The 23,821-nt window shown below is 47.6% G+C and overlaps 1 protein-coding gene across 5 annotated transcripts in view; it reads left to right on the forward strand.

Annotated features, from left to right (window-relative positions):
- The first annotated feature begins 1,085 nt into the window (after positions 1–1,085).
- The window catches only part of MAPKAP1 (MAPK associated protein 1), a 223,178-nt gene continuing 200,442 nt past the window's right edge, over positions 1,086–23,821 (forward strand). For 2 of the 5 annotated variants that reach the window (XM_040963887.1, XM_040963890.1), the window contains exon 1: positions 1,086–1,282. The gene's annotated coding sequence lies outside the window, so the exon portion shown is untranslated. Of the gene's footprint in view, positions 1,283–1,351; positions 1,435–11,686; positions 12,173–23,821 lie in introns of those variants that run through there. The other 3 variants (XM_040963892.1, XM_040963889.1, XM_040963888.1) reach the window with 3 other exon arrangements.

The following is a 23,821-nucleotide window of genomic DNA, read 5'->3' on the forward strand; positions in this document are numbered from 1 at the left end:
GAAAACAGCCCATTTAACCCTCACAACAAGGCAACAGAATCAGATACGATTTCTCATACACACAGAGCAATGATCTGTCACCTATTGGCTCACAGCCCGAATGAAAACGGCCGAGGCCAGGAACCAGGACCACCACCCAAGTCTCCTACGTGGGTGCAGGGGTCAGCAGCCACTGCCCTCTGAGGCGCCTGAGCAAGAACCTGGATCGCAAGTGGCGCAGCTGGGACTCCAAGCAGCACTGTGATATGGGCATGTGACCTCTCAGGCTGCAGCTTGATGCACTCTGCCACAGCACACTCCTGGCTTTGGTCATGTCCACGTTACAGATAACGGCGGGAAAGGTATGTGAGCTCTAGAAAGCAGAGATGAGCCGCAGGTCCAATCGATTTCGATTTTAGCTAGGCCTTTAGTGGGCCCAAAGGACAGCTGGGTTTCAGACCTGAGAGAGAGGTGAAATCAGAGTTAGGGGGGCAGGATAACGTGTCAGGTGTCCCACAAAATCTCACCCGTTCACCCCTGTAGCTTTGGCAGAGCGCCCCCCACAGACTTATGTGAGATGCAGCTGTTTGCCGTTCTTGCTGCTTATCAGCTTCGTTGTTTTCCAGATGATAAAAGAAACAGCTGTGGCTTTCTGTCCCCCGCGCGTTTATGACGCCAGGAACTCCCTGATGGCCAAACCTCACGCTGTTTGGTTCTCAGAGCCGTAACCCTGGAACTAAGCTGCTTCATCACCTACTTCTGCATGAACCGAGAACTCCTGCTCCTTGGAAGTGGGAAGAGAGAGGGGGGATTCGCCGGGGAACGCGAACGTGGACTTGAGTTCAAGACCAGCCCAGCTGCGCGGGCGTGCACGGGCACACCGACCAGGTTCTGCCATGCGTTGCCCAGGCCCAGAGCCGCCGCTCGGAGCAGAGACGCGCATGCGCAGCCCCTCCGTCCGGCCCCCCCCCCCACCGCGCTCGGCTCTGGGGCTTGCGCACTACGTCCCGAGCCGGAGGCGGCTTCTCGGCCAGGCATTTCCGGTGCAGCGGGGTGCGGTTCCGGGTCGTGGCGCGACTCGGGCAGCAGGGCTCGCTGGCTGCTGCTGCTCGGCCGGTCGGCGGCGGGCGGCGGGCGGCAGGGGCATGAGGGCGAGCCCGGCAGACGGCAGCTGAGAGGGCCGGGACGAGCGCCTGGCCGAGTCGGGGCAGGGGCCGGGAGGCGTCGGGGAGCTGGGCCCTCCCCTCCCTTCGGGAACGTGTCCCCAGGCCACCCCGGCCTCGTAGTGTGGCAGCAGCTTCAGGTAAAGGTGGCCCCAGCCGCCAGCTCGCTCGTCGCCCTTCCTCCCACGGGCGGACCTGGCGGCGCTGCCCAGCGGGCCGCCCGGCAGGCCCCGGGCGCAGGGGGTCAGCAGCGGCCGCTTCCGGGCACATTCCAGAACGGGAAGCTGTGGCTGTGAGTTGGGAGCAGGGGGGACCCAGTGGGGTTGGGGTGCGTGTGCAGGTGACAGTTGCCGCGCTCGGCACGAGCTGCTGGGCACCCCGATCTTCACCGTGTGAAAGTCAAAGTTGTGGAAAGATTGCCCGTGTGGTCCCCCTTCTCCCCAGCCTCTTCAAGACTTCTTGTTAGCTAGAACACTGCTGCGATTTTGCTGTTTATTTCTTTATTTAACATTTGTGGGAGTTTTCTGGGTCTGTTGAAGGCTGAAAGAAAACCGTCTTGAACAGGAGGAAGTTGTCATGTAACCAAAGATCCCTCCCCCCTACCCCCCAAACTGGAACCCAGAATTGGGCCCAAACCTCACACTGAACCGTACAAGTGCTTTCTTGGAAATCAGCTCACGTGGAAAGCATCATGTTACCCAAGTCAGCAAAGTTGAAAACTTACCCAGGTGGGAACCTGTGGAGGTATTCTGTTTAAAAACGTAGTGTGTATATATATATATATATATATATATATATATTATATATATACCCGAACTCTGCTTCTGTTTTGACTAGCAGAAGGGGTGAAACCTTTAATGTGGAGCTTCACTAGAGCAGAAAAAGGGGCCCTGTAGTTTAATCCTTGTGTTCTGAGACCCCCCTGCACGAGGTGCCCTGTAGATGCGGGACAGTTGGTGAGCGGTGGTGGTGGTTTCTGCCCTCTTCAGTTGGCACACCTGTAGGCTTCCTGGGGCCTGTGGGGTGTGCTGGCGACTTCCGGTCCGACCCACCTCCTGCTAGATTGCACCAAGCCCCCGCCCTGAGCTGTGGCTCACCCACGTCAGGCAGGCTTTGTTCTTCCCTGTGGCCCTGGTCTTCTGCAGGGCTTCAGAAGGCTGCACTCCCTTTTCCCCTGCTTCCTCTGGACAGGTGTGCGGTGGTTCAGCCAACGTTGGCCTCCCACAACCCAATGTTGGACAACTCTGGTTGGAAGTGATAGCTTCTCTGGAATCCTACAAACACTCATTGTTGGGTTTGCAATGATTTCATTTGGCAGTCAGTTACTGAGGAGGGCTGTGTCCTAGGGACGGAATGAAGCTGCGTAGAGATACACCAGACCCGGTGTGGCCCACAGGGAGTGCAGGTTAGTGGGAGAGAGAAGGAAGTTTAATGCAACACAGCAGCTAGCAGGCTGTGTGCGTTCTTTTGTGACCTGGACGCTTTGCGGTGTTGCAGGGCAGCTGGGTGCCCCGGGGACTGCTTTGTAAGAGGAAGTACAACGCACCTTCCTCAGTGCGCTGCGTCCGGGATATCATCTGTAGGGTCCTCTTGGTTCAGCATTCTAGCCTCAGCTTACAGAGTGGGAAATTGCAGATGAATGGCTCACATAACTCGAACCCAGCTCTGGCTGCTGCCTCAACCTCTCTTGACTTCTCAACCCAGCTATTGTTTTCCAAACACACACTAAAAGTATACAAAGAAACAAATGTGAATATTAAACAGGATGGTACCAAGACTGGTGTGGATGTGGGCAGGAGCACAGGTTGATGGTACATGAGTCGCCCGCTTTGATTCGGGGCTGAGTGGGTAGCCTGTGGCCTGGGGTTCACTCCTGGTCTCTGTCCCGGTCAACAGCCTTTGTCAAGTTTCTTAAATTTACTGTTGTTTTTGTTGATTTGAAAGGCATATTAAAGTGAGAAATTTCCCATCTGCTGGGTTATTCCCCAAGTGACTGCAGCTATGGGGCTGGGGCTGGGTCAGACTCAAGCAAGGAGCCAGGAGTTTCTTCAGGGTTTCCGACATGGATGCAGGGACCCACGCACTTGCGCTGTCGAATGCTGCTTTTCCTGGTGCATTAGCAGGGGGCTCATTGGAAGTGAAGCAAACCCACGCCCATATGGGATGCCATCCTTGCAGGTGGTCGTTTAACCTCCTGTGCCAAAGCCCCAAGTAAGCATCATTTTCCTTAGTTAGGGATCGGGACTGGGGGTGTTACAGACCTTGCGTGTGACATGAATGAGTAGTGAGCCAGTGTGCATCAAGGGCCTCATGTATGCTGAGTATTCCTAATCCAGAAATACAAATCTGGAATTTTATTTTTAAAGATTTTTTTTTTTTTTTTTTAGAGAGAGGACATAGAGTTGCCAATCACTGGTTCACTGTTGGACTGCTTGCAGTGGCTGAGGCCGGGCTGGGGTACAAGTCAGGGCTAAGAACTCAGTCATGGTCTCCTTTATGGATGCAGAACCCAGTCACTTGAGCCATCTTTGCTGCTTTCTGGGATCTGTACCCACAGAAACTGAGTCAGGGGCCGGAAGTGGGTGTGGCCCTTAGGCACCCTGACATGGGACACAGGCATCTCCCTGAGCCACCAAGTCAGACATCCACCCCAGGACAGAAACTTCCTGAGCACTTACGTAAGAACACTCCCAAAGTTTCAATTTTGGAGCATTTTAAATTTTGGATTTTTGGATTAGGGATATTTAATTGATAAAGCCTGTGGGAATATCCCCAAATCTGAAAAAATTTGGAAGTTTGGAGCACTTTTGATCTCAAGGCAGAGTTACAGGAGAGGGAGACAAAGATCTTCCATTCCTTGGCTCAGTCTCCAAGTGGTTTCGAGGGTCCCCAAGCAGAAATCAGGAGACTGCAAGTCTCCTGAAGTCTCCCGTGTGGATGGCAGAGGCCAAGCATTCCAGCCGTCTTCCACTTTCCCAGGCATATTAACAGGAAACAGGATCCCAAGTGGAGCACTTGGAACTCCAGCCCACACGACATGCTGGGGTTGCAGGCAGCACCTTAACCACCTGTGCCACAGTGCCAGGGCCGGAAATTCTAGTTTCCGCTCATGACACTTGCAGTTTGATGCTGTGGGTATCTCGGACTCTACTCAGCAGTGTCAGGCAAAGTGTTAGGCCCTGGGGATACAAAGAATAAAACCAGGTCACCTTCTTGAGGTTGTTGGCATTGCAGTGGAGGATGTGGGCTGTAGGTGGTGGGGTAGAAGTTCCTGCGGAGTGAGTTGGCACAAGCAGGTGCACCCTGGTGATGGTAGCTCACGAGTGCATGCCTGTGGCAGCAGGCTGGTCTGGGCTTCATCTTGCTTATTCTAGTGTGAGAAGGTTTTACAGATGAGGAAACTGGGGCACTTAGAGGATAAATGGCTTCATTGCGCTTGTACAGCTGACAGAGGGTGAGATGAAAGGGTTTTCAGTCAGCCAACTTGGGCCTTTTGCCCTTCTGGGCTGCACCTCTTTGCTGGTGGACAGGTCTCTGGAGAGGCCTGTAGGCCTTCAGGCTGTTTGTGGAGCGGTGCTCATGGTGGTGGTCACTGTGTTGGACGTTTGGGCCAGTGAGGTGCAGAGCCGCTTCTGAACTGGAGGAGCTCATCACCTAGTCTGTCACTTTTAATGTGAATCTCGGGGCCAGTGATGGAGCTGCCACCTGCCATGCAGGCATCCCATCTGGATGCTGGTTTGAATCCTGACGGCTACTCTTCATTCTCTCTTTTTAAAATTTTATATAAATGTATTTTTTTTCTTTTTCTTTCCAAAAGGCAAAGGGGGTTGGGGCAGGAGGGGTGGAAGGAGACTGCTAGTTCACTCCCCAGATGGCAGTATTGACTGGAGCTGGACGGCCCAAAGCCAAGAACCAAGAGTTCCTTCTGGGTTGTCCATGTGGGTGCAGAGATCTGAAGACTTGGGGCCATCCTCTACTGCTTTCCCAGGCTGCTAGCAGGGAGCTGGCCTTGAATTAATTATCCGTATGGGATGCTGTCGCTGCCAGAGAAGGTTTACCGTCTGCATCCTGGTGTCCGCCCGTAGCCTGCTATGCCTTCAGTCTCACTCTCTGCTAATGCCCCAGGGAAGCAAACAAATGGCCCAAGTGCCTGGGCACCTGCCCGCAGGTGGGAGACCCTTGTGGAGCTCCTGGCTCCTGGCTCCTGGCTGTTGTGTCCATTTGGAATGTGAACCAGTGGGTGGAAGATATCTCTCTTCCCATGTCTGTGACTCTGCCTTGCAAATAAATAGATATAAAAATATAAACACATGCATTTCCTGATGGTGATGGTTGAGGCTTTTTTTTTTTTAAGATATATCACCCCCTCATTGGAAATTATCTTTTTTTAAAAAATGTTTTTAATTAGTTGAGAGTTTGAGATTGAATCTTCTACCTCCTGGTTTACTCCCCAAATCCCTCTAGTGGGCAGGGATGGACCAGGCCAAACCTGGAGCACGGAGCTCAGTCTGGGAGCCACTGTAGGTGGCAGGAACTGAGTCTTTGAGCCATCCATCTGACTCACTCCCAGGGCACACATCAGTACAAAGCAGGTGTGGAAGGAGAGCTGGGACCCAAACTCAGACATTCAGTTGTGTTGGGCAGCTCAAGTGGCACCTTCACTGTTTTGCCAAACTCCTAGAATTGAGAAGTGTTTTGTGGTCATTGGATTTCTGTGTTTCAGGCTGAGAGAACTTGTAGAGAGACTTTTATTCTGATGTAAAGAGCTAGTGGTTCAGAATACAACAGTAGATATAAAGTTACTACCTGCGTAACTGCTTCAGCGGTCGTAAGTCATGTGTCCAGGTGCACTATCATGAGTGGGATGGACCCTGGTGAGTCCTACTTGAGAGTGCCAGCCACCCACCCATGTCCAGGTGGTCATTGCCATCTGAGGATCTGGTGTTTGGATTTTATGATTTTTCTGAAAGGAAGCTGTCTGGATCAAAATACATTTAGTTCAAAAAATTGCATTTAAAAGATGGCCATCTAGATTTGTGAATGGGTGTCTGTTCCTAGGCAGCTGGATTGTGAGCTTGGATAGGCCTGGCGGCTGAAGTGGGGTGCACCCTGTTGAGAGCAGAGGTACAGCATGGTGAGAGGTTACCAGTGCAGTCTCCTGGGGGAGTGCAGAGTCAGGAAGCTGCAGCTTCCGCTGAGCCCCACCTTCTGGGAAGTGGCCAAGGGAACACTTCTTATGTAAGCCGGCTGAATTTCAGGAGGGACGAGGAGATGAATTTACACAGTTGTTCAGTGCTTTTAGCACTTTGTCGTTTCAAAATTTTTTTTGTTTATTTGAACAGTTACAGATGAAAAGGCAGAGGTAGAAAGATCCTGAGTGTCCTGATTCACTCCTCAGAAGGCTCCAACAGGATGAAGCAGGGACCTTCATCGGGCTTCTCATGTGGGTACGGGACACTCTTCGCTTGGACCATCTTCCACTGTCTTCCCAGGCGCATCACAGTGAGCTGGCTGTAAAGTGAAGCAGTGGGGACTTGGACTCCTACCTCTATGGGATGCATATATCCTAGGGGGCAGTCACTGTGGATGCCACCATTAGTTTCTTCTTCTTTTTCTTTTTAATTAGAAATGCAGATTTACAGAGAGAAGGAGGGACAGAAAGATCTTCCATCCACTGGTTCACTACCCAGGTGGCCACAATAGCCGGAGCTGAGCCAATCCGAAGCCCAGATCCAGCAGCTTTTTTTGGGTCTCTCATGCAGGTGCAGGGTCTTAAGGCCTTGGGTCATCCTCTACTGCTTTCCCACACCACAAACAGGGATCTGGAAGGAAGTGAAGCAGCTAGGATTAGAACTGGTGCCAATGTGGGATCCTAGGCGGTTGTATGAGGATTAGCCCCTAGCCTACCGCACCAGCCCCAGTTAGCATTTTTTTTTAAAGATTTATTTATTGGAAAGTCAGATATACAGAGAGGAGGAGAGACAGAGAGGAACATCTTCCGTCTGATGATTCACCCCCCAAGTGAGCGCAACGGCCGATGCTATGCTGATCTGAAGCCAGGATCCAGGAACTTCTTCCTGGTCTCCCACGCGGTTGCAGGGTCCCAAGGCTTTGAGCCATCCTCAACTGCTTTCCCAGGCCACAAGCAGGGAGCTGGATGGGAAGTGGAGCTTCTGGGATTAGAACCGGCGCCCATATGGGATCCTGGTGTGTTCAAGGCAAGGACTTTAGCCACTAGGCCACGCCGCTGGGCCCACTGTTAGCATTTTTAACATTACCAGCTTGTGTGTTTAGGGATTCTCCACAGTATAGTGAAGTAGCGTTGTGAATTTGCTAACAGCTCTTGTGTCCTTTGTTTTTTTTTTTTTTTTTAACTCTAATCCAGTGAGTCGTAGTTTAGCAGAAAGTGCACCGAGCCTTGAGTCCTGCATATAGCCGCGCCAGTCACTGCGCTTGGAGTTGGTCAGGTTGCCTACAGAGCTTTGGGTCCTTTTTCCCTTTGGGATAGTAATGAGCCAAGTCTGGTAGAAATCTCTCCAGGTTACCAAGCTTTCTGATTCTAATTGACATGCTCAAAGTGGCTCAGTTGACAGCTGGTGCCACCCAGTTGGGGGAGGCTGGTGGAGAGTGGCTCCCCTCTAGCCAGCGGCTCCTCTCAGGATGGTAGGGAGGGAGCCCTGCTCAGCTCTGCCCTCTTCTCAGGGTGCTTTGTTCATTCTTTCCTGGGGAAAGGACTTGGATGGGCCACGCACTCCCCAGACGCGTACGGTGCTTTGCTGACTGTATCTACAGAAGATTGAAAGGGGGCATAGAGACACCAGGCAGAATGAGAGAAATATGGTCCGGGAGTTCCCAACCCAAGAGTTTAATTTATTTTTATTTTAATATCCAACTTCCATAAGCCGAAAATTGAAGAAATATTGGACTTCTAGATACATTGTTTTCATTCATAAGCTATTGTATAAGGAAGTAGCATAGAATATAAAAATGAAGAAAATAAATCCTGAACAGTCATTCAAAATTTATTAACTCTAGTTGGCAGCAGTCTAGATATATTGGGGAAATAGATTTAATATAGGAAACACAAAATCTGGGCCAAAAGTAGAAAGCAGTTTTTAGGTAATTGGAAATAAGAAAAATGGGAGAAACCACTTAACAAACAAACCTGAAATTCTGGAAAGAGCAAGGAGGTATTAGAATAACTGCTGGAATTAAGTTGTAGTAATCATGAAATAAATTGAATATTATGTCACATTTACCTCTAAATATATGCAGTATTAGATTCATAATATCCTATATTTGAATGTGCTTTTATGAATATGTCTTTATTATTAGTGCAGGTAAAATGGGCTAAATGTGTAAAACTTGAAAAAAAACCTCCACATTTTTCAGTTCCCTATGGACTCATCTTAAGGTAATGTATTATAAATAAGTACTGTTTCAGCAGAGAAATAGGTAGAAATTATTTGAAGGAATGATTTTCCTTTGAAAGCAAAATAAATCTTGAAACTTTTACTGCTTTGGGAGGTGGTGTGGGTCTTCAGGGTCTGATAAGATTTCTTACTCATTTAAACTTAATGCTTTGGGCCAAAGCATTAGCTGATTTGGCTAATCCTCCTCTGTCAAGTGTCGCATCCCATATGGGTGCTGGTTCATGTCTGAGCTGCTCTACTTCCCATCCAGCTTTCTGCTAATGGCCTAGAAAAGCAGTGGAGGATGGCCCAAAGCCTTGAGACTCTGCACCCTGGCTTCAGATCAACTCAGCTCTGGCTGTTGCAACCATTTGAGGAGTAGGCAGTAGGTTGAAGATCTTTCTCTCCTTTCTGTAGATCTGCCTTTCCAAAAAAATATGTGAAGCTTTAAACTTAATGCTTATACAAAGTTATTGGTTATGTTGTAGGAGTGATTACAGTTAGTCTTATGGTCTGAAGTTTAAATAGTTAGCAGAAACATAGTAACTTGTTGCTGGCAAAGATTGCTGGTGGAATGGTCACTTGTATTAGAGGAAATGTAAATGTGTGAAGCCTTTGTGGAAAGCAGAATTTGGCAATGTGAGTATTAGATGTGCTAAGAAAGGTCACGCATGGCTTTTACACTTGTGATTCCATTTCTAGGAATCTTTGTCAGTGAAATAATTAGAGGTGTAGAACTGTATTCATGTTCAAAGATTGCTCACTGTAATTTTTATATAATTTATTTTTATTACAAAAGCAGAAAGAAAAAGAGAATGAATGCATGTGGGGGTTGTGGAGAACTAATGTTATATCCATTCATTCACTTCCCAAATGGCCACAGTACCCAGATTGGGCCAGGGCACACCAGGAGTCTGGATCTCTCTCTCTCTCTTTTTTAATGGGAAAACTCAGGAGGAGACAGAGAGGAAGATCCTCTGTCTGCTGATTCATTCCGCAAGTGGCTGCAATGGCCGGAGCTGAGCTGATCCAAAGCCAGGAGCCAGGACCCTCTTCCGGATCTCCCATGTGGGTGCAGGGTCCCAAGGCTTTGGGCCATCCTCAACTGCTTTCCCAGGCCACAAGCAGGGAGCTGATGGGAAGTGGGGCTGCTGGGATTAGAACTGGCACCCATATGGGATCCCAGTGTGTGCAAGGTGAGGAGTGCAGCTACTAGGCCACGGCGCTGGGCCCTGCAGCTCCATTCTTATCTCCTGTGTGAGTGTCCAGGAGCACATGTAAAAGAAACAGATGATCCGTCTGCTGGTTTATTCCCCAAATGGCTGCAGTGGCTGGGGCTGGCCAGGCTGAAGCCAGGATCGTAGTACTCCTCCTTGGTGTCCCATCTTAGGCTGTGTTCCCAGGTGTGTTAGCAGGGAGCTGGATTACAAGTGGGACAGCCTGGACTCAAAACCAACATTCTGAGGGGATTCTGGCTTTATAGGTGGCAGTTTTGGCAGCTTAATCTGCTTTACTGCAACACCAGCCTCAGTTGACTGTAATTTCAAGCAGCAGACTATTCATAAACACATTTGATTCTCAAATCATAGGTTGTATTTTCAAGTTGGCTTTCACTGTGGTTCAGCAGTGAGTAAAGTCCTTCCTGTGAAGTCATTTGGTATAGCCTTGCCAAGGTAACTGTAGGTGGAACTCAGAAATGCAGTAAATCTAGAGCAAGCTAATTTTTTTAAAAAAAGATTTATTTATTTGTATTGGAAGGGCAAATTCACAGAGAAAAGGAGAGACAGGGAGAAAGATCTTCCATTGCTGGTTCACTCCCCAAGTGGCTGTAACGGCCAGAGCTGAGCTGATCCAAAGCCAGCTTGTTCCAGGTCTCCCACACAGGGCCCCAAGCTTTGGGCCATCCTTCATTGCTTTCCCAGGCCACAAACAGGGAGCTGGAAGGGAAGTGGAGCAGCTGGGATTAGAATCGGCTCCAATATTGGATCCCGGCTTGTGCAAGGCGAGCATTTAGCCATTGAGCCGTCATGCTAAGCCTAGCAGGCTAATTTTGAAGTTGATAATTTTGTATAGCAGGTGAATGATTTAATAAGTATCCAAATGACCATTTACAAAAGGTTCTCCAACCCTATAAATTCTTCCTCAGTTACAACTTTAAAAAAAAATTATTTAATTATGCTGATTTTACAGAGAGAGAGAGGAAGAGATAAAAAGAGAAGATCTTATATCTGCTCTTCCCCAAAATGGCTGCATCAGCCAGAGCTGAGTTGATCTGAAGCCCAGGAGCCAGAAGCTTCCTCTGGTGACTCACATGGGTGCAGGGTCCCTAGGACTTGGGCCATGCGCAGCTGCTTTCCCAGCCCATAAGCACTTCCCTGGATGGGAAGTGGAGCATCATTGCTGCCGTGCTTCAGTGGCCAGTGGTACAATGAGCAGGCCTGTGACTACCCTGTCTTTATTTTCAGATAGAATATAATCTATCACCGGGACATTGAGATTGGTCATCAAGTGGAAAGTTCTTTTGTCAGTTGTTTGCTCATGTACGGGGAGGCACTTTTTGATAAGGATGTTTACAAGTGTGTTAAAAAAAAGCAGCAGCTGTACAGAATTTTGAGAGTGTATTTGAACAGAGAATGATTTGCGCATCACACGTTCTTATGTAGGAAGTAAAGCAGGAAACACTTGATTGCTTATTGTATGCATTTGGTCCATGCCCTTGGAAGATCCCTGTGATTTTGTTGGCAGTTTTTCAGTGTTGAGTTTAAGTTCTGTTTTTCTGTAATACACACATGCACAAGAATGAGCACAACTTCAGTGTTGCCTATGTTTGCAAATCAAGCACAGTTAAGGTCAGTTAAGATGTCTGATTCGCTTTGTGTGCTAAGGCATTCTTTAGGCCTCATCTCTATTCTGATTTACTCTAACAAATATAGATTTCTATCTCAGTTTTTATTTTGTTAAGAAAAAATTGATGCAAGTTTTTTTTTTTTAAATAGTAGTCATTATGAACATTGAACAATCTTGATGAATTGTTGCCTTCTATTTCTTGGATTCTTTTTAAACATTTTAAAATTTTTAATATGGTTAGCATTGTTGAGAGGGATGCATGCCCATGTGGGCCTTTTAGGGTCAGGAGAGTCCAGGTATGGAGGAAGGTAGGTGGGACAAATGTTTCGGTTCTTTTTCTCCCCCTCTGTCTGCTGTGGGGGCGCAGGAGGGGGCTCGCTCCTTGCTGTTGAGCTACATCAGCTTCTGGGGATGGGATACGGCTGCTTGATGACATGTTAGAGACCCTGAGGTGGGGAAGAATGTTCTGAGTGTTGCTTGAGTGGTTTTGATAGTGCTGAAGTGTTGCTGGCTTCATTGCACCAGGATTGAGAAGATCTTCCTACAGTCTATGGGCTGACCACATCCCCCTTAATGCATCCACAGACCCAGACACTTGCTGCACAGCTTGCCAGGAGAGTTGTTCAACATATTCTGCTTTCCATCTCCTTATGAGGCACTCAATACGCTGTTCTGGCCTAGATGAGCTGGCTGTCATGTTCCTCGTCTGTATCTGGGCATGTTGTCTGCTCAGCAACTGAAGAAACCCAGTCCTGATGCATGTACTCCAAGGTCGGTCTACATACATTGTGATTTTCCCCTGTGGCTGGGGTGTCCTCCCAAGAAACCTTGCCTGGGTGAGCTCAGACTTGACCCTTGTATGTGCCGGGTAGTGCTGGATCAGGTTAGGTCCATCACCTGTACTAGCCAGTGCACATTCTGGTGGATGTAGCTGCATGGTTGGTTCTACCTCTGGCCCCGGCACTCAGGTGAATCAATAGGTACTGTGGCCTAGCCCTATCCAATCCCCACAGGCCCCTTGCTCAAACGTATGAGTGAGTGTCCCAGCCTAGTTGGGCATCCCCCAAACCCTTACCAGGCTTAAATCTAGCCTGGCCTGGCTCTCATCTTTTCTGGCTCTCATGCACACGCTTGAGTGCTATGGCTTTGCTTAGCCTCATCCATCTCCAGATCCATCCCACATATATACTGACACGTGCTGCTACCTTGTCCAGCCCCACCTACCCACAGCCCTGGCTCTCATGCTTACAGCAGAAGCTATAGCCTAGCAAGGGAGTGCCTACAGTTCCCCTGCTAGGCCTGCTCCCAGTCCTGGATCTTCCTTTTGCCATGGGTATTGTGGTTCAGCCTGACATGATTTGCATCCAGTCCTGGCACATGGCAGCAGGTGCTGTCACCCAACCAACTGGGCTGCACCCATTTTGGCTTTTGTGCATGCCAGCATGTGTGGCGTACTAATCCAGGCTGGTCCACTTCTAGACCAAGCCCACATGCTGGGGCTGATGGGTGCTATAGTCCTGCTCAGATTAGCCTGCTCCCAGTCCCAGCTTTCATGCTCACTCATGGGAGCTGTGACCTAGTAGAGACATCCCCAAAGTTCACCTACCAGGTCCACTCCCAACTCCAGGTCTTGTGCATGCCTTTGGGTGCTATGGCCCAATCTGGCATGGCCTGCTTCTAGTGTCAGTATTCACCAGCCTGGCTCAGCCTAGTTTGCCCCCAGTTCCAGCTCTCACTGGCTGATGCAACAGTGAGGCCCAGAGTGGCCCAACCCTAGCATACCTCCACCTGCATGTGAACTGGTAGGTGTTATGCCCAACCTGTTCCAGCTTGTACCCTGTCCTGACTCTTGCTTGTGTGTTGCAAATTGGCTCAGCCCAACCTTTCTCCACGGTGGACCATACACATGCCAATGGGGTGCTGAAGCCTGGCCCGGCCTGCCCCTAGCTCTCTGGCAGTCGTGCTTCCCAATGGGAGCTGTATCCTAGCAGGAGATTTCCCGAAGTTACCCTGTCATACCTCCCAGCTCTGATTTCATGGGTGCTGGTGGTTGCTGCAGGCAGCCTGGCTCACTCGTCATTACCCCCAACTTTTTGTGAATGCTGAAGTCCCACAGAAAGAAACCCACAAATGCTCCCAGATATGTTTTTGTTCCAGCGGGTGCTGTGGTCCACCCTTTGCCCCAGCATTCACAGGCAGATACTATAACCTAGCCCCAACAGGCATACCCTCTCAGCCCCAGCTTTAGTGTGGGCCAGCTGGTGATGGCAATGCTACCTATCCCAGCCCAGATCTCCCACGTGGGTGGGCACCTTGATTTGGCCCAGACATACCATCTGGTTTCCCTGTTCTAAGCCATCTTGTCTCAGCTCCTTCATGTACGCACAGGCACTGTTGCTGCTCTGCGGAAGCTCCCAGAAATCACTGCTCACCTGTCAAACATGCCTTTGTCCCCACTGCAGCGTGTTCCCAGACTCTCTTCCCTGAGCAGTCTGGAAGCCCTTCTCCATACCGCTACCGTTCATGTAGAGTTCTCTGTGTATCTTTTTGAAAAATTGAAAAATAGGACAGGCAACTATATTGGCACACTGATATGGTTAACAAAAAATGTTTGCCAACTATTGGCTGCTTTTCTGCTAGCAGTGTTACACTTGCCTAGGTGCAGGGCAACCTAGGTAATTGCCTATATTTGAAATTTTATTCTTTTGTAATGATTAGATATTTATGATTGAAATAATTTAGTCTTGTACAATTAAGCATGGTGACCAGTTTTTTAATGCCTGGTGATTCTATATAGAATTTAAAAACATGCAAAAATTTAATGACGTATTTGAATGTATTTTAAATTAGAAAAATATCAGGCAAGTTGATTCTTTTGTAAACTGCTTCTGTCCAAAGCTTTCTGTATATTATCAGAATGAAAAATGACAGCACTTTGTCATCAGTTCAAATTGATATTGCACTCTTTGCGATGACAGCTGAAAAAGCCCACAGGTGCCATATAAAGAGGTGACCATGTTGTCATATTTCATTTCGGCATCCCTTTGCAAAGCCATAATTACCTAATTAGGTTGTTAATTAGGAGATTAGCATTTCACTCTATTGATAGAATGCTCTTTACTGGTGTGGGGCTAGATACAGATTTGTCTGCTCTAATTTATAATCTCTGGCTGTTTTGTACTTATTTATTTGCTTAAGATCCTGGTGTGGAGCAATTCAGTTTACCTGAGAAACAGTTTGTTTATAAGCTAATGAAGCTTGGAAGATGAGATTAAAGTTGCTGAGTTGAAATATGAGCAGAATTAAAAGTGTAGTCATATTCTCACAATGATAATAAAAATTCCAAGTTGGTATAACTTGCGTTTTTGTTAGCCTGGACAACAAACATATGGTAAGAGTTTAAATAGCTGGTGTAAAATACAAAATACCAAAAACAAACAAACAGAGCCCCTAATTTATGAAACTCCAGAAAAAAAGATTTTTTGTCTTCAGTGACAATATCATTTCTACCTGAGACTTGCAGAATATAAATTGCGTGTTTTCAGTGTGCTTCAGAAGCTGAAGCTTGGTGAGTAACTTCAGAGGAGACGTTCAGTCCCGCGTCAGGGTGTGGCTCAGTCGGACCTCTGTCCCTTAGCCCGGGCTCGGAGCGTCCTCTGTCCTGCTTGTGGTCTCGAGTGTGTGTTGCAGTAGTGAGTGCTTGGAGAAAGCATAGTTTCTGTCGAGTGTGTCTTCACGAGCTTTCTGCTAGGGGACAGGATGCAGGGGATAGGGTAAGGGGAAGTTGTGCCTTTTCTGTCTTTCCCAGTAATTGCAGAATAGTGTGGGAACACCATTCCCACTGCGGTGCTGTTAGCTCATTTTGAGTGTGTTTGGTATTAATGTCAGAGTTCTAGAAACCACGTGTGTGCTTATGTCTCTTCTCCCACATTTGTTATGATAGTTGCATTTCTCGAGGCCATGTTGTGATGCAGTGGGTTAAACTGCTGCCTGTGTTGCCATCTGTTTGAATCCTGCTTGCTCGGCTTCTGATTGAGCTCTCCGTGAATGTCCCTGGGAGAGCACCTGAAGATGGCCTGAATGCGCAGGCCCTGCCACCATGTGGATGGTCTGGATGTTCATGCTTCCAGCTTCAGCCTGGCCTGACCTCAGTTGTGGTCATTTGGGGAGTGAACCAACAGATCTGTCTCCCTCTCTTTCTGTCACTCTGCCTTTCAAATAAAGAAATTTAATATTAAAATTGAATTGTACTTCGTTCCTTTAAAAATTATTTTAAAAATTCGAGAGATGCCTGCAAAAAAAAAATTCACCAGGGTTCCTGTAAAGGCTGGTCTTGATTTGGGCTGCAACTGGGAGCAGGAGTTCGGTCCGGGTCTCCCGTGCCTGTGGCAGGAGCTCCTGACTGGAGGCATTGCCCGTGTGTGCCCAGCAGGAGAGACAGCCCAGCCTGCAAGCATGCCAGTCTTGGAGTCTTTGGATTTGCGCTCTGGCTGTGTTTCCTTTCTGCTTTGTACCTTTTCATTTGTTTGTTCCAAAGGGAAGAGCTGAGTTACTCTCTGAGTACTGGTGGCTCAGTAAACAGGCTGTTGGCAGAGGCCAAAGCGGACTCTTTGCTTGGGCAAAGATCCTTCTTAATGTTGCTGTCCTTGAGCCCTGAGCACTTCTGGACTGGGCTGGAGGCAGCCCTAGTCAAGAAGGTTCCATAAGCTTTTTGTTAAGTAGTTGGGAAATTTTTCACTATTCTGTCTTCTGCCAGGCTGAGTCCATAAGCATTTTTGTGCCAAGCCTTATCTATTGGGCATTAGAGATAGAAAGAGACAGTTCCTAGTGCTTTTTCCACCAGGTTTCACCATCCGGGAACCTTCTTCCTGGTTAAGGGGGGGGGGGGGAGCAGCCAGTGAGGAAGGAACTGCTGAGATGCTTGTGAGCTGGTGTGAGCCTTCCAGCTTGGACCCTAACTAGAATCTAGGTAAAGCATGACTTGCTTTTTTACAGCATCTGTTTTCGTTGCCCGTTTTTCTTAGCATACCCTTCAACTGTTATTTGTTCCTTGAGTTTCCTCCTGGGTGGAACCCTTTCCAGATTAGCTCTCTCTGGATAAGCTCATTCATATCCAGGGTCTTGCCTGTCATTAAAAAAAAAAAGTTTCTTTATTTGAAAGGTAGTGTTTACAAAGAGGGAGGAATAGAGCAGATCATCTGTTGGCTCACTTTCCAAGTGGCTGTAATGGTCAGAGCTAAGCGAGGCTGAAGCCAGGAGTCAGGAACTTCTTCGAGGTCAGCCACATGTGCGGCAGAGTCCCGAGGACCTGATGTATCTTCCACCTCCTTCCTAGGTACATGAGCAGGCGGCTGGCTTGGACAGCTGCGACTGGAAATAGTGCCCATGTGGGATGCTGGCATAGCAGGCAGAGGCATTGCTCACTACCCCTCAATGCTAGCTGTTGTCTGTCTGATGTAGCTGTCTCCCACTGTGTCTCTGAAGCATCCCTCCTAGTGCTTCTTGGCCTGCTAAGCTGTTCTTTTGTTGAGTTCATTGCTTCATTTGTTGTTGCCATTATACAAGCTGTGAACTTTCCTCCTTTAAAAACATTTTTTTTTTTTTTTTACTGGGAAGTCAGACAGGAGGAGAGACAGAGGAATCATCTTTGTCTGATGATTCCCTTCCAAAGTGACCACAACGGCTGATTCTGCGTTGAACTGAAGCCAGGAGCTTCTTCTGGTTCTCCCATGCCAGTGCAGGATCCCTAGGCTTTGGGTTGTGTTCTGCTGCTTTCCCAGGCCACAAGCAGGGAGCTGGGTGGGAAGCAGGGCCACCAGGGTTAGAACCGGCGCCCGTACAGAATCCCAGAGTGTGCGAAGCAAGGACTTTAACTGCAGGCTACCACGCATGGCTGGGAATTTTGCTCCTAATCGTGCCACATCCAGTCAGTCATCAAATCTACTGGCTTTAGTCTCAAATCTTTTTTTACTGTTTCTTGAATTTACAGACCCACTGTCTTCAGATTTCATTATCCCTTCCCTGCAGTTTCAAAATCTGTCTTCTGTCTTGTCTGTGGGGTTAGTCTTCCGTGTGCCCACCGTAGCAGTCTCTGAAATGCTAAGCTAATCAGCAATTGTGAAGACTAGTATGGTTTCAGTTACTGGGAGCATGGTCCGTTCCTGCTTCAGAGTCGGCTCATACCATCTCTTGTGTAATGTTGCTTTTGGTTCCCCTTTCCAACTATCCAGTTTCTCATCTGTGAAGATTCATTTTAGAGCAGAGATTAAAAGTAACAGTACTAGACATTTGTGTAGTACTTACCATAGGCCAGGTCTGTGTAACATGGGTGCGGCATATATTCCAGATTCACTCACTCCATCCTTTAGGGAAAGACAGGGATTGTTCCCATCCTTAGTGCTTGGTAGAGATTTGAATCCCCGCAGTTGCGTGCTTGATTGTTTGCTGCCAACCTCTCTTCCTCCCCTGACTCCCCACTGCAGAGGATGGCTGTCTCTTCTGCTTCTGTGCTGGCTTCTGTGTGGCCTGATGGGGATTTGTGGTTCCTAAGGGGAACTGGGGTGGCTTGTACTGAAACGTTGCAGGTGAAGTCCAGGATTACGCCTTGCTGGGCTTCTTGTCATAGGTAGCTCTTGTCATTGGAGTTGGAAGTTGATTGCTCCTATTATCTGGATGCAAGACATTTCTTTGAAACCTTTGTCTTAAGTGTCTAGCTTCATATGGATGTCTTCCTTTGCATTTCTATTAGTACATTGTTATAGATTCCTTTGACATTGCTTGTGTGTGTGTGTGTGTATTATGTCTCTTCTCCCTTGCTAGAAGCCTCTGTGGATTAGTAGTGTGATTTTGCACTTGATACTCAACTACCAGCGTGCTTAGGTATTCATGCTTGTCGAATAGCAGATTCCTTGACCCGTGGGACAGATGGGTTAGGAAGATTGTGATGAGATGGATTTAAAGTCAAAAGCAAGGCAGCGTATAAGCAGTGATTTAGAAGAGAGTTCTGGAGCCAGGCTGCCTGTTTTTATTTTGTTTTAAAAGATTTGTTTGTTTATTTTGAAAGGCAGAGTTACAGAGGGAGAAATAGATCTTGCATTTTCTGGTTCACTCCTCACATGACCACAGTGGCAAGTGCTGATCGAAGCCTGCTGTGTAGGTAGTGTCAGGAAGCAAACACTGGGCCATCTTCCACGACTTTGCCTAGGTATTCAGCAGGGAGCTGGTGGGGAGTGGAGCAGCTGGTATTATCCCTTATGGGCTGCTAGTGTCACCGCAGCAGCTTCCTGCCAGGAAGCTGGTGGGGAGGGTGGCCTGCCAGCTTCACCTTTTACCAACTGGCTAAGTCTGGCTTAGCCTTGGCTAAGTCTCTGCCTTCTTGAACTAATTTGCAAAACAAGGGTAGTAACAATCTATCCTCTGTTTTTTTTTTTTTTTTTTAAAGTTAAGCCGAGGTACTGAAGCTCCTGGCTTCCCTGCTGCAGTATGACCTGGCTTTTCGGGACCTCTTCCCTCCTCTGTGTAACGGAGGTGCTAGAACCCCAGCACACGGCATCTCGCTCTTCCCTGTGGGACGCGTTCCTGGACTTTTTCTTTTCTTTTCTTTTTAGATTAATTTATGTTTTATTGGAAAGTCAGATATACAGAAAGAAGACAGGAAAGATCTTCCATTCGCTGATTCACTCCCCAAGTGGTCGCAACGGCCAGAGCTAAGTAATCCATCTGAAGTAATCCATCCAGGAGCTCTTCCAGGTCTCCCACGCAGGTGCAGAGTCCCACGGCTTTGGGCCATCCTTGACTGCTTTCCCAGGCCACAGGTAGGGAGCTGGATGGGAAGTGGCGCAGCCAGGACAGGAACTGGCACCCATGACTGGAGTCATGGTGCATGCAAGGCAAGGATTTAGCCACCGAGCCATTGTGCGGTGCTGCTTGTCTGGGCTAGGCATGCTTCCTCTGCGTGGCTGGGCACTTCCTCTCCTTCAAATGTCAAGTCCACAATCACCTCTGTGAGGGGTTCCCAGACTGTTTTCTTTGCAGTTGCAATGTGTGATTTCATGTAGTGTTGCCCATTTCTCTTGCCCTGTGCTGTTTTTTTCCTTAGCACTTGTAGCCTGTCCTTGTGTGATGCCTCTGTTTTGGGTGTGTATTAACCTCCCATTGGAATGTGAGCTCCATGAAGGCATAAGCTGTGTGGAGAACACTGCCTGGCATGTTGTCGGCATTCAGTAAATTCTTTAATAAGTTTTAAACAGATTTGTTTGAAAGAATGACAAAACACATGTATGCACACATATATAAATACACAAACACATATGAAAGGTATATGGGCCGTCCATAGGTTTACTCCTCAAATGCTGTTAATTGAATACATTTAGAAACTACTTCAGGTCTATTAAAGGTATAGCCTGGATTACTAACTTGGTAAAGTGTGGACAAATGCAGATCAGTGGGAACATAGAAAGGTCTGTGGGCCCCTTACAAAGGTTTCCTAGAATTGACCATTGGGCTGGAATTTCAGTAACAGGTGGGGTAGCCAGGTGAAGAAGACTGGATAGATTTCAGGCCAAGGATGAGTCTTGAGTATAACTTTTTTTTAAAGCAATTTGGTGCTTTGTCCTTAGAGTAAATCACAATTTTAGAAAGTTGAATTTTGTTTAGACTTCAGCAAGTTTGAGTAGATTTCTGTACAAATTGAATAGCTCCAACGGAGTAGAAATGACCACAGTTTAATTGCTTCAAACTCCACGTTGCCACAAGGTTTCTCAGCCTCAGCATTGCTACTCCTGGATTCTGTGTGGTGGATATTGCCCTGTGTGTTGTGCCATGTTTACAGGCATCCCTGATATTTGCCTCTTGGTGCTTACAGCCCTTCTCCAATGGTGATAACTGAAAATGCCTTCAATCATTTCCAAATATCCCCTAGGGTGCCAAGTTGACTTCTGCCTGAGAACCCCCATGTTCTTACTGATGGAGTCTTAAGGAAATTATTTTCAGAGAGTTTTAAAAAAAAATTTATTTAGTTTTATTACGAAGGAGAGACAGAGAAGAAGATCTTTCATCCGATGATTCACTCAGCATTCTGCCTGCCATATACCCTTTCCGTTCCAGCAAGCAGTGCCCAGGTCGGTTTTAGTTTTTGCCAGCAGTATGTCTCTGGTGCCTGGCACATAGTAAGTGCTTTCTAAGTATTTTTCAAATGAATGGACTTAATGGATGCGCGTTTGGTAGGCAACTGAGTGCTGTTGATGGTGTCAGCTTCTAAACTGGCAATTTCACATTGAGAACAATCTAATTTCTTTGGCATTATTCATATTTTTCCCTCTAGGTAAACACTAAACATTTTCACCTGAACTCTTAGGTTTTACACTTAGAGTAAAACCTAAAATTGTTTGTTTTCACAAGTGTCAATCAAATTATTATGTCAGAGAGACAACACCCATTAGGAAAATAATTTAGGGCTACATTGCACCAAACTGGCAGATTTCTTTTAACAGCCAGAAATGTTGGCAGGTTTGGAGTTTTTGAGGTGGTAGGCGGTTAGGTTGTCTAAAGTTTCACAGTTATTGCTAGCTAATAAACATTATTTCAAAGCACTGAGAATGCTAATGGCATTATACTAGCTAATACTGCTATTAAAATTTATTTTTTATTTGTTTAAGAGGCATTGGGAGACAGGCAGGAGTGGCAGCTCTCCCTTGCATTGGCTTCTTCCCCAGCAGAGAGCAGGTGGGCCGCTGAAGCGCAGGTCCCTGGGCTGTGGCAGGGCCCACGTCCAGAGCTGGCGCTGCCGCCTTCTGGGGTCTGCAGGACAGGACACCCAAGTCTGGAGCTGGCTCGGAGCCTGGAACCCAGGTCCTCCAGGTTGAAGTGCAAGGTCTTAAACCACTAGGTTAAATGCCTGCATCTGATACTGTGTTAGTTTAACTTGTACTTAGAACTTTTAATGTAGTTCAGTCTAATATATTTAATTCTTCATACTTATCTTGGAAAGCATCTATTGCGCAAAATTTAGATTTTGATTGTTCTTTAAGTGCCATTCACAAAATCAGGTTATTTTTGACACCAAAACCTGCTTCCCCTCTCCACCCCTGCCCACACCAGACTCTTACTGCTTAAGCTGAGATGAGGAGAATCTCAATATGTGCTGGGGTGAGGGGTGGAGAGAGGTGGGTGGTATTAGAAGCCACGAAGTAAGTATGGTATGGCATGTTTTCCTGAAGGAGCAATTCTGGTGGTGTACTACAAATATGTACCTTTTTCATATTAAAATAAACACAGTTATGGTATATTATAGGATAGAATGCAAAATATGAATTCTAAAAATAAATTTGTTAAGACATATTACTGGTCCCGGCACAGAAATCTAGTGGCTAACTTCCTTGTCTTGTATGTGCCAGAATGGATCCCATACGGGCACTGGTTCATGTCCCAGCTGCTCCATTTCCCATCCTGCTCCCTGCTTGTAGCCTAGGAAAGCAGTAGAGGATAGCCCAAAGCCTTGGGACCCTGCACCTCTGTGAGAGACCAGAAGATCCAAAGCTGGGCTCCTGGCTTTGGATTGGCTCAGCCCCAGCTTTTGCAGCTACCGGGGGAATGAATCAGCAGATTCATTCCCGGAAATCCCATATGGGTGCTTCCCATCCAGCTCCCTGGTTGTGGCCTGGGAAAGCAGTCAAGGACGGCCCAAAGCCTTGGGACTCTGCACCTGTGTGGGAGACCCAGAAGAGGCTCCTGACTCCTGGCTCCTGAGTTTGAATCGGCTCAGCTCCGGCCATTACAGCCACTTGGGGAGTGACTCAGTGGACGGAAGATCTTCCTCACTGTCTCTCCTCCTCTCTGTGTATCTGACTTTCCAATGAAAATAAATAAAATCTTTAAAAAATTTTTATAAAGATAAATAAATCTTTAAAAAAAAAAACCTATTGCTCTAGAGGGTCCTCTAGGTTCCGTCATACCTCACTTTTTGGGTATTCTCTTCTGATTTTCAGATGTATCCCTGGAGAAGTTTGAGAGTTCCTGTGTTATAGCAGGCTCTCATTAACGTGGCAGACAGTAACATTAAAAAGCTTTGTAGGTGGAGCTTAGTGGTAGGGTTAAAACAAATCGAGAGTTGGGGGTCCCTGTGTGCAGGAGACCTGTGGTAGAAGAGACCTTGCTTCATCGTTATGCAGGGGGAGAGAGCTGGCTGGTCCCCGAAGGCCTCCCTCACGTCGCAGGACAGCTGGGACGACAGGTTGGCTGTACTGCTCTCCCCTTGTCATCTTTCATCTTGCTGTCTCTTCTGTGATTTGTAAATATTCCACCAAGAAAGCTAGAACAGAAGCCACAAGGTCTCTCGAGGCTCGTGTTCAGAATGTCCCCGCTGGTTCTGCTGTCTTCTAAGGATCTAAATAGATCACAACGTGAGAGCAGCTTCAAGAGGTGGGAAAATAGATCCCTCCCTTGGATGGAAGCAGCTGCCAAGTCTTTGATTTCTGATCTTTCAAAAATGCATTGGGCCCAGCTCGGTGGCCTAGTGGCTAAAGTCCTCGCTTTGCATGTGCTGGGATCCCATATGGGCACTGGTTTGTGTCCTGGAGGTCCCACTTCCCTTCCAGCTCCCTGCTTGTGGCCTTGGAAAGTAGTGGAAGACAACTCAAAATCTTGGGACCCTGCACCCGTGTGGGAGACCCATAGGAGGCTGCTGGTTCCTGGCTTCATATCAGCACAGCCCTGGCCATTGTGGCCACTTGGGGAGTGAAGCAGCAGATGGAAGATCTTCCTCTATGTCTCTCTTCCTCTCTGTATAAAAATAAATAAATCTAAAAAAATTGCATCATTACTGGAGCCAGGTGTTTGGCCTAGAGCTTATGATGCCTGCATGGCAAATCCAGATGCTCGAGCTTGCGTCCAGGATCCACCTTGTCCAGCTCCAGCTTGCTGCCAGCACAGATCTTGGGAGGCATCAGTGATGTCTGAAGAGAGAGGGTTCCTGTTATCTACGTGGGAGACCTGGCCTGAGCTCCTGGCTCCTGACACCCCCCTTTCTTTGCAGTGTTGGGCTGTTGGGGGCATTTGGGGTGTGACTCCAGGGATGAGAAGGTGCTCTCTCCTGTTCTCTAAAATAGATGAAATCAAACAAAATTCAGCATGAGACTTTGGATAGGTTATTTGACTTATTTAAGCCTAATTAAAAGAAAACGAGTGAAACCAGAACAAACCATGTCAGGTGAGGATGCACTAGCGCCGTGTTCCCGGATGGCGGCAGGGGTTATGTCTGTTGCTTAAGGATAAGTGTGGGTACAATACCGAGTTTTCAGAGTTGAGTCAGTGTCTTGAGCTAATGCGTGCCTTGTGTTTCTGTCTGCTGAGAGCCTGTCTGTCGCTCAGGTGCTTCTGCCTCCCTCGCAGGAGCCTTGTGTGACTTCCCTGTCTCCTGGAGTG

This window comes from Ochotona curzoniae, unplaced genomic scaffold (genome assembly GCF_017591425.1).
Source record: "Ochotona curzoniae isolate NIBS_2020 unplaced genomic scaffold, NIBS_Ocur_1.0 scaffold_3208, whole genome shotgun sequence".
NCBI classification, from domain to species: domain Eukaryota; kingdom Metazoa; phylum Chordata; class Mammalia; order Lagomorpha; family Ochotonidae; genus Ochotona; species Ochotona curzoniae.